The following is a 10707-nucleotide window of genomic DNA, read 5'->3' as shown; positions in this document are numbered from 1 at the left end:
TTTTAATTGATTTTCCAAAAAAATAAAATAAACAGACAAACAAACAAGCAAACAAACAAACACAAATCTCACCCATAATTAAACCAATCTTAGTAACATTGTTAAGTGACTTCCTCGTATCTCCCTGGTTGAATTTCAGTGTATATCATTTTAACAGTTTTCCAAAACCAATTTTCTCATAAAATTAACTTAATCACTTAACATCTTTCTTTCTTTCTTTCGATTTTGGCATTAAACATATTAATTCCTAACATTACATATTTAAATCCTAAGCCTATCTGATATTTGCAAGCTTTTCCAATTAAATTAACTTAACATATTTAAGTAAATAGTCTTCAAATTTCCTCCATTCCTCCTGGTACTCCTCCTCCTTCTGGTCGCAGATTCTTCCATTCAGGTCGGCTAGCTCTGAAAAGTCCATCATCTTCATCTGCCATTCCTCCACTGTTGGGACTTCTTGAGTTTTCCAATTCTTAGCTAACAAAATTCTCGCTGCAGTTGTGGCATACAAAAACAATTTAACATCTTTCTTCATGATCAAGGTGTCTACCCTGCCAGGTAAGTATCAATTTAACATCTTTCTTGGGCAATTCCAAACCTATTATTCCAAGAAGAAAAGCCTCTGATTTCTAGAACTGAGCATATTTCTGCATCTCATAAAACTTTCTGTGTTGGGGATCAGTGGAGCACCATTCTATGAGCAGAAAGCTTTTTGTCGCCTTCGCCATGGACAGGAGCTATATCATTTGGCAGATTTTTGCTTCTTTAAAAGTGCATCTGAGGGACCCAAAGCTCTCCTGTTGCCCTGGTGTGGGGAATGGTGGAATCTTTGGAGCTGGCATAGTTTATTTCCCTCCCATTGGTTCCAAGTGGTGTATAGCTAGATAGCTAGTTAGATAAATAACTAACCAGATAAATAGATAAAGATATATACACACACTCAGAAAGGAGAGGGAAAGTGTCAACCCCCTCACAACTTGTTCCCTGCTAGCACCAGAGAGATAAGACTTTGGATTTTCTGGTTTGCCTGCCATTTAATCTCCATCCCTTGGCCTGGTAGGATTGCTCTGTCAGAGCATTTTGGGATTTGTTATGAGTCATCTGTTGTGCCCCAAACTCAGGGCAAAATATAAATTATTTTAATATGCACATCAAGCTTTAAACCAATTACTTCAATCCTGTCAGATATTACCTCAGAAAACTTGACTGCATACCTTGAGAAGAGAATAAGCAAGACTGCTCATTCCAACCATAGTTGCTGTATATATTCATTTCAAAAGCACTGCTCCAAAACTACACTTCAGTTAATTAACGTAATAACCTTCCATTACTTTATTGACTACTGATGAGCATTATCAGAATTTCTGGCACAAGTGCTAAGAGACAATGCTCACAACAAGTGAGTTTTTAAAGGAACAGTTGCCATCCTCCAATGGATAATACCTCTGGACACTATTTAACTTGTCACTGAGAGGACATTTGATAGGATAGATTGGCAATAGTGACATATTTGGGGATGGAGATACCTTCACTTCATGAGGTGAAAGTATAATGGACCTGGATTGCAGATCTGTGCATATTTACTTAGGCGTAAGCCTCGTGGAACACAGAGAAATTTACTTCTGAGTAAATACGTTTTGGGTTGTAGCAAGTATTTTCATGCCTTAAAATGCACCCCTTGTTTTTACTGAAATAGAGAAGGATATTTTCATCTTTTTTCTCATCTAGAATTTAAACTGTGGCATCATTATTATTTTCTGACTATCAAAGGGTCGAAAGTGACTTAAATTAGAATATGTCAAATGATAATGTTTCTACGGATTTTGAATGGATTATTAAATAATCAACACTGCTAAGGCAATGTTGAAAGATTACCTCAGTTGCTTCAGAATACAAAGAACTTCACTGTCTGTCAAGCATATATTTCCTGCAATATGGTACCAAGGCCACTGAGTCTTCTCCCCGCCCCCCCCGCCCCCAATTTTCCCTATGTTTTGCAATGGTAGAAATGCAGAAAAATAAGGAGACAGGTTTACGGGCATTTGAAAACCCCCTGTTTGCTGTTGGTTTCTATATTAAACTTTCATCCCCTCCCCTTTTTGTCCAAGTGGCAAAATCTCAGTTATAATCAGGTACAGTGGTACCTCTGGTTACGAACTTAATTCATTCCGGAGGTCCATTCTTAAGCTGAAACCGTTCTGAACCTGAGGTACCACTTTAGCTAATGGGGCCTCCCACTGTGCGCACGCCTCCGCCACATGATTTCTGTTTGCATCCTGGGGCAAACTTCACAACCAGGAGCAGCTACTTCCGGGTTAGCGGAGCTCATAACCTGAAGCATTCGTAACCAGAAGTACCACTGTATCCAACTTACAGGCCTGTGCATGGACTTCTGGTTGCACAATGGGGCTTCCTGCCCCCCCTCCCCTTGCATGCCACCTACAACTGGCTTGGGGGAGGGGGGTCAGGAGAACCTTCAGAACACCAAGTGGGAGAAGGAAAAGGGGGGGGGGATGTTTCAGCTTGCCGTGATGGAATGATTAACATAGTGCAATGTTGAATTCCTCCTCTTAGTTTTAACCAGTGTATAAAACTGTTCTATGTTAACATCCACGGGACATTTCAGGTTCTTATGTTTAGATCTGATAAGAAATGAAGTAAAGTTCAATGTGTGACCTTGGACCAGTCATTCAGAAGATGAAACAGAGAGGACATCCTCTTCCCGTATGAAATGACCCAGACCCTGCAATCACCATCTGAGGCTCTTGTTAGGTTTCTGTTATGCCACTGTGCAGTTCTTAGAGTCACAAGACTCTGTTGACATTCCAGACTGCTGGAAGTCTCACGGGAGATGGGAGACGGATGTTGATGTTACTGGTTTCCTGTTTCTTTGGTCTGTTGTTTTTCTGTCTCTCACAGAGAGCAGATGCATATTCTTTTCTGTCTTACGTAGTTAGAAATAAAGTAGCAATGTAGCACACATTTCTGGCTCCTTCTGCTGCTGTCTGGGTACTCTGCGCAATGGAGAGCGTGCCTGAAGTCTCATTCAAAGGCTTGGGTCATTAAACACCATTGGAGGAGAGCCTGGATGAGTTCCAAAGATATGTCGGAGGAGTAGCCATTACAGTTTGGTCGTGTGGAGGCTCTGATAGCTCTTCTTCACATGCCTCCTCTGCAAGAGGTCTGGAGGGTAGCAACATGAGAGTGGGCCTTTTCTGCAGTTGGAAGAATCACAAAAAACCCACAAGTTACTTTAGGTACATGGTGGGCTGCTACCTCACCACTCAAAGTGTGTGAACCAATGCACTGATAGAGAGAGTTCCAACAGTAGCTGTACTTACTGTTATGCCAGTTCTTAAGATCCAGTGGTCATGGTCTAGCTAGAGGTATGTACTTTAAAATTCCAATGGGAAAGCTGTAATGAAACTAAAAAGTGCTTAACTAAAGTTGGTCCATATCCAATGCTATTAACAAAAAACAAAAGTGGTGGGTGTGTTATTAGCACCCAAAGCCTTTTATCACTTAATATCCAAAGTGCCCGGGCTTTGGAATTGAAACTTTTGCCCCACGCTGCAAATCGATCTTCTGTACACCTGCCTGCCAAATATATATTTTCATTTCTTTGGCTCAGCACCGGACCCAACTGCAAAGGTCATTTGTTGCAGGCAATTTGTACGATTGCATTTGGAGGGAGAGGGAGAGTTAAGGCTTCAAAATGCCATTGTGCCAGGCTCATGACAGCCAGAGGAAAGCATTGTATTTAGAGCCAAATGACAAGTAGGCTAAGGTCCACAATGCACCTTCAAAATTGCCTGTGTCAATTGCCTTGGAGACTCACTGACAGATTCTGACAAGTCGGTGAGAAAGTACCATATTTAATCTATTTAAAACTAGAGTGGACAAAACACTTGAAAATATACTACTGGAGTAGGGGGTAGTGAGCAAGATAAAGGGTGGGTGGGAAGAGTGACATTAAAAACCTATGGTGACAAACGGGAATAGTGAGTAGTCTAACAGCGACTGCACATTCCCACCTAGAGGCTTTGGAGAAATTTATGAATATTTATCTGGGTGTGTGAGACATAAACTATGCATTTTGCAACTGCATCACATTATAAAAGGGCAGCATACAAAACTGGAGAGAACAAAGGTATGCAAGGTCTCTTATTTTGAGACACCTTTTCGATCCTGAATAACATGGGTATAAGTTCTTACTGTATACAAAATGTTAAACTAATAATATTGTAGCATATCATACTTGAACGGGATATAAAAGCTTGTAATCTGACTCCCCAACCTCTGGGGATGAGGCCTGGAATCTAGAAGGAAAATCAGAGCAAGAGAGGGAATTGTCCTCAGAACCAACCCCAGTGGCTGGTCCCAGAAGATCCAGGCCAGAAGCCCATATTTCTGGCACAGCTCTGTAACCCAGAAGCCCCATCAGAACCACAGCCTCCCATGAGCTTCCCTTTGCCACAGCATGCAACAGTGAAGTCTGCTTCCACCTCCCCAGCCCCATTTCCGAAGCCACTTGTGTTCAAAGGCACTATTTCCCTTTTATTTTCCCTCTCACACGTCTCCCTTGTCCAGTCCTCAGCTGCCCCATGTGAGAGAGGTGAAGGATGTGAAGACCTAAAATATTCCATAGTACTTCACTAAAACCTCTGCTGTTGATTTAAATCACTGTTTTCCTTTTAGGTCCCTTCATCCCTGCTTTTGTTTTCCTCTTAGGTCCCTTCATCCCTGCTTTACCTAAACTTCTCCCATTGTTTTAAACCACCACTTTCTCCATCTCAGCTCCCCTCCCTTCTTGCCCCCAAGCTTTCGCCACTGCCGGTGTGAAACCTGCCCTCACTTTGGGTCATCTCTCACCCCGACTACATGCAAATCCCAGACTGTGATGAGCACTATAAATCCTCCAATGGGGGGCACAATGACTTTTTTTGGTGTGTGTACATGTTGGGGAGGGGGAATGGAGTGGTGCCATGGCTAATGTGTCTGTCTAGGATTGCAGGAGTTTGATGTTCAAATTCTCACACACCTATGAAGCCTACTCGGGCAAGCTTAATACAAATACCTGATAGGGTTGTGGTAAGCATGGGGGTGGAGGGAATATTATATACCACTTTGCACTCTTTGAAAGAAAAACAAGAAGCAGTGTAAATAACAAATGAAAGTAAGTATCTGCCTTGTACAAAATGCTATTTGTTAGTTTTCTGTTTCCTCCCACCCCTGTAATTCCACTGAATTATGACTTGTAATGTTTTCTGTGGTGCTCAGCATCCTGTTACCACTAGCTAAATATTATTGAAAGAGATTAGAGGGGCGCTGTGCAAATGCAGACTTGGAAAAGTAGGTCATCCCCATTTCACTTGCAAAGTAGTCGTCTCTTGCAGTACATTTTGCTGTCCGGCGAAATTACTGCTAGTTGACAAGAAACCACATCGTTATGTGTGGTCATCTGCAAACCTCAAGGAGGATCTCCAGGATGAGAAAACTGCTGATTAGAGGAGTGCTGTCAAGTGCAGGCAAGAGAAGCTTCACTCCTTTTATGCACATTGCTGATGCTTCCCGCGGACAAAAATTCTCTCTTGCACAGTGTGTTGTAAAAGAATTTGGTTAACGACTTGTGTTCACTGGGAGGATGCACTGCGATTGCAATGACCAGACAAACAGCTGACTCCCTCTCTTTTTTGTGTGCAATGCACTTATCTAAATGCTATGAAACTGAATCAAGAAAAATGAAAAAAATTCCTTCCTGTAGCACCTTAAAGACCAACTAAGTTAGTTCTTGGTATAAGCTTTCGTGTGCATGCACACTTCTTCAGATACACATGTGTATGTGTGTATCTGAAGAAGTGTGCATGCACACGAAAGCTTATACCAAGAACTAACTCAGTTGGTCTTTAAGGTGCTACAGGAAGGAATTTTTTTTATTTTGACTATGGCAGACCAACACGGCTACCCATCTGTATCAAGAAAAATGGTTCGCTCACTGCTGTACAGTTTTCAGATCCAAAGGTTTGTAGGCTTCTATTGAGGGGTTTGAAAACAATATTCATGAAAACAAAAATAAGTGCAACTTACCCAAATGGTTTAAGTCTGTGTTTCTATGGAAGGGACGCGGGTGGCGCTGTGGGTTAAACCACAGAGCCTAGGACTTGCCGATCAGAAGGTTGGCGGTTCGAATCTCCGCAACGGGGTGAGCTCCCGTTGCTCGGTCCCTGCTCCTGCCAACCTAGCAGTTCTAAAGCACATCAAAAGTGCAAGTAGATAAATAGGTACCACTCTGGCGGGAAGGTAAACGGCATTTCCGTGCGCTGCTCTGGTTCGCCAGAAGCGGCTTAGTCATGCTGGCCACATGACCCGGAAGCTGTATGTCGGCTCCCTCAGCCAATAAAGCGAGATGAGCGTCACAGCCCCAGAGTCGGTCACGACTGGACCTAATGGTCAGGGGTCCCTTTACCTTTACCTTCTATGGTAGCTGTAGTCTAAAAGCCCAGTTCCTAGAAGTGGCATAGCAGAATCAGCCATGGACTATGACACTGCAGGGGCTTAAGTAGGAGTTTGTATTTTTGGTGATGCTACATGAAAAATAACATCTCAGAGGGAAGTCTAGGCCAAATCCTTCTGCCTGACATGTTAGCTTTCTGCATACAAGGTTCTGGGGTTTGTGTTTGCAGGAGAGCAGTTAGACACACCAACCTCCATCAGCAATTAGAGAAAACATCACATTCTTCTCTCCACAGGAAGGTCCATCTGGTTTTTCTTTCTTTCTTTCTGAAGGAGCCTGGGAGACAATTCCTTTTCCAAAATGCACCTGAAGTGCCATGATGTTGGTTTCAGTACTTTGTTAAAAGTACACAAGCTTTATCATTGCTCTACTGATTTTGAGTCACTGCTTCACAATCATGAACATGCAAACATGTCTTTAAATCTCATCGAGAATATATGTGGCCACACTTTTTCCTTTAATGAAAACAAGATCTGCTGCTGCTGCTGCTAGCAGGGGAGGAATCTGTATGAGTCTGCCTCTCTTTTGGGGGTTCAGAACAGGATATTGAAGCTCTCATGCTTTCCCCCTTTTCTTTTTTTGCACAAAGGCAGCCACATCACCCACACACTGTGTGTCAAGAGGAAGGCATTCAATCAGCTGGGACATGGCATCAAAACACAGCGTGTTCCAGCCCAGAAACAGGGGGGAGAAAGAAACAGAGAAGGAGAGGACAAGGAAGAAAGGGGGGTGACCCTCTTCCCTGGTGCTTTCATTTCGGAAGAGACAGGGCAGTAAGGAAAGTGGAATTGGTGCAGTGGGTCTAGTGCTCAGCCATGTATGGGGGCGATGAGGTGAGCCATGAAATCGGCATTTGAAACACAACTAGGAACTCAGCCAAAAACAGCAGAGTTTGCTTTGGCAAAGCATAAAATATATGTGTTTAGATGAACACGTACCCTTGCAGAGTCCTGAGCACAGCAGGTACCCGATCCAGGCACTTTTGATGCAGCCAGTGGGATTCTGGGGGTAATCTCCCCACACGTTACTGTAGGCATGGGATGAATTAAGACCCTGGCTCTCCCCGTAACCTACAGTACAGTGGGAGAGAATTGTCTTGTTAAGCACTAGAAAGAATTTGGCAGACTTGCCAGAAAGATCTTGCTAACCACAAGGATTAACACAATATGGAATGCTTCTAAGCAGAGCATGAAAGGCAGTGACAGACTTCCAGAGCTTGGCAAGGGAGCAAGACCAGCTGGGGGTAGCTCTTTTGCTGTCACTGCAGCCTCACATGGACCAAAGGAGGGTGGATAGATGACTTGGCCAAATTTCGATTAACCTAGGAAGTGATCAAAATAATAGTGCTATATATTTTTAAAAAACCTACAACTACAATGATGCCAATAATGTCTGTCTGTCTTGTCTATCTATCTCTCTATCTCTCATCTATCATCTCTCTATCTCTCATCTATCTATCTATCATCTATCTATCTATCATCTATCTATCTATCATCTATCTATCTAGGGACGCGGGTGGCACTGTGGGTTAAACCACAGAGCCTAGGGCTTGCCAATCAGAAGGTTGGCGGTTCGAATCCCTGCGATGGGGTGAGCTACCGTCACTTGGTCCCTGCTCCTGCCAATCTAGCAGGCGGGAAGGTAAACGGCGTTTCCGTGCACTGCTCTGGTTTGCCAGAAGTGGCTTAGTCATGCTGGCCACATGACCTGGCAGCTGTATGCCGGCTCCCTTGGCCAATAAAGCAAGATGAGCACCGCAACCCCAGAGTTGGTCACGACTGGACCTAATGGTTTACCTTTTTTATCTATCATCTATCTATCTATCTATCATCTATCTATCTATCTATCTATCTATCTATCTATCTATCTATCTATCATCTATCTATCTATTATCTATCTATCTATCATCTATCTATCTATCTATCTATCTATCTATCATCTATCTATCTATCATCTATCTATCTATCTATCTATCTATCTATCTATATCTATCATCTATCTATCTATCTATCTATCTATCTATCTATCTATCTATCTATCTATCTATCTATCATCTATCTATCTATCTATCTATCATCTATTTATCATCTATCTATCTATCATCTATCTATCTATCATCTATCTATCTATCATCTATCTATCTATCTGATTTGTGGTTGGACAGAGCTTGAAGAAGCCATCTGCCCAAACATTCTGGCCTACATTTCACCCTCCCAGATGCCCTTTTGTGAAACCTCCCACCCTATCCCACATGCAACAGGAAAGCTTGAAAGAAATTCTACGGTTGCAATCTCAAGTGGTAGAGCCTACCAGTAGCAGTTGGTGTGGTTTTTGTGGCATGTTGCATATGCTGTCCCCTGTTTCAGATGTGAGCAGGGCAGGTATGTGAATAAACAAACAAGCATGGCTGGATGGCCCCAAATGGGACGTTATGCACAAAGATAGTGTAGGCCATGGTTTAGAATCTTCTGGCCCTCCAGACATTTTTGGAATGTAACTTCCAGTATGGCTAATGATCAGGGGTGATGGGAGTTAGAGTCCAAAACATCTGGAGGACCCGAGTTTCCCCAGCTCTGGCACAGACCATTGTTACCATGCTGAGACTTACAGCTGGTTCACATCTACATCATTGTATTATTGTGCTCTTCAGTCTTCCCTTAGCTCTGGCCCTCCAGATGTTGTTGGACTTCAACTCCGATACCCCCAGTCAGCATGATCAATGGTCAAGGATGATGGGAACTGTAGTCCAACAACTTCTGAAAGGCCCTGGGCTGGGGAAAGCTGCTGTACCTGGTGACTGCAAGTGAAGATATCAGACTCCAATTGTAAAGCATTGTGCTTGAGGTGACATGCAGAAACGTGGGCATTTTGTCACAGATATTCCTGTCATGGTCCATCCCCAGGCCATCACTTGATGGTGTAGTCATGAATTGCTGAGAATGTACATCTGAACCAGCGCTTGTGGAGTTACCAGGGAGTCACTACTTTCTTACTTGAAGTACATTCGGAAAGCACTGGATACTGGCAGCTGTGGTTTAATTTCTCAGTATGTCAGGAGACTCTTGATCTCAGGATTGTGGGTTGTGGGTTCAAGCCCCACAATGGGCAAAATATTCCTGCGTTGTAGGGGATTGGACTAGTTGACCCTCGTGGTCCCTTCCAACGCTACAGTTATACACAGAGCTGTATTAAGCATATGTGGTGCCAGGGTGCAAAGATCCGTCCAGCGCCCCCAACCCCTGATTGCCCAGTCCCAGGTGCTTAGGAGGGCAGAGCCGGCCAGCCACCTCAGCACATCGCTGGCTCAGTCGGCCCCGAACTTGTGGCACAGAGCCACAGCAGAAGAGCCCACTGCAGCACTCCAACTGTGATGGCTTGGGATTCAGACTCAGAGGCTGAACCTCAGGAGTCCCCGCCTCCAGAACCAGCTGAGCCAGGGCTGGGGCATGAGCCTGAAGGGTCCTCACCTGTGCTGGGTCCTCAGGTGCAGGCATCAGCTGAGTCTGCTCTGGCTCCTGAGGGGGTGGAGGACCCATTGCCTGCAGGTGCTCCACTCTCAGCCCCGTCAGGGGAAGGTGAGGTTGCCTCTGGGTCCGGTGACCCTCCAGCCTCTCCTGAGCTGCAGAGGCTCAGGGCAGAGAGGCGGAGGGAACTAAGTTCCCGCAGGAGGAGTGCTCGCCTCCAGGCCAGGAGAGGCGAGTCACCAGAGGATCGGGGCCGCCCTATGCCTCAGGGCAGATAAAAGTCGGCCAGCCCCAGTCCCAGGTTGCGGGAGCAACATTGCTGGTAGTCTGTTCCTGCCTGCACCCTGTCCTGCTCTCCTGCCAGAGTTCCTGACTTCACCCGACTCCCTGCCTTGGACCCAGCTTCACCTTTGACGGACAGCCTCCATACTGCACCCTCGACCTCGGACTGGTTTCAGACCTTGCCGCACGGTTACTCCTCGGGACCAGCACACCAACCAATGGACGGGCTCTTCCCTGGACTCAACTCTCAGGCCCTGGACTCTCGGTCTGGCCCCCGAGAGCCCAGCACCCAGGTGCCCCACACCCCTAGTGCCTATGGGTAAGACGGCCCTGGTTATACAATTCTATGATTTTATGATTCTCAAAAATAGGAGTTGCTGGCACGGAAGCCTGCCCAGAAGTCACACATCGTAATCCAAAAGCCTTACCTGCCTTCCTCCAAGCCCC

Source organism: Podarcis vaucheri (assembly GCF_965113315.1).
Source record: "Podarcis vaucheri genome assembly, chromosome: 3".
In the NCBI taxonomy this organism is placed as follows: Eukaryota; Metazoa; Chordata; class Lepidosauria; order Squamata; family Lacertidae; genus Podarcis; species Podarcis vaucheri.
The sequence above is the reverse complement of the archived record's forward strand: the minus strand, read 5'-3'. Positions refer to the sequence as shown.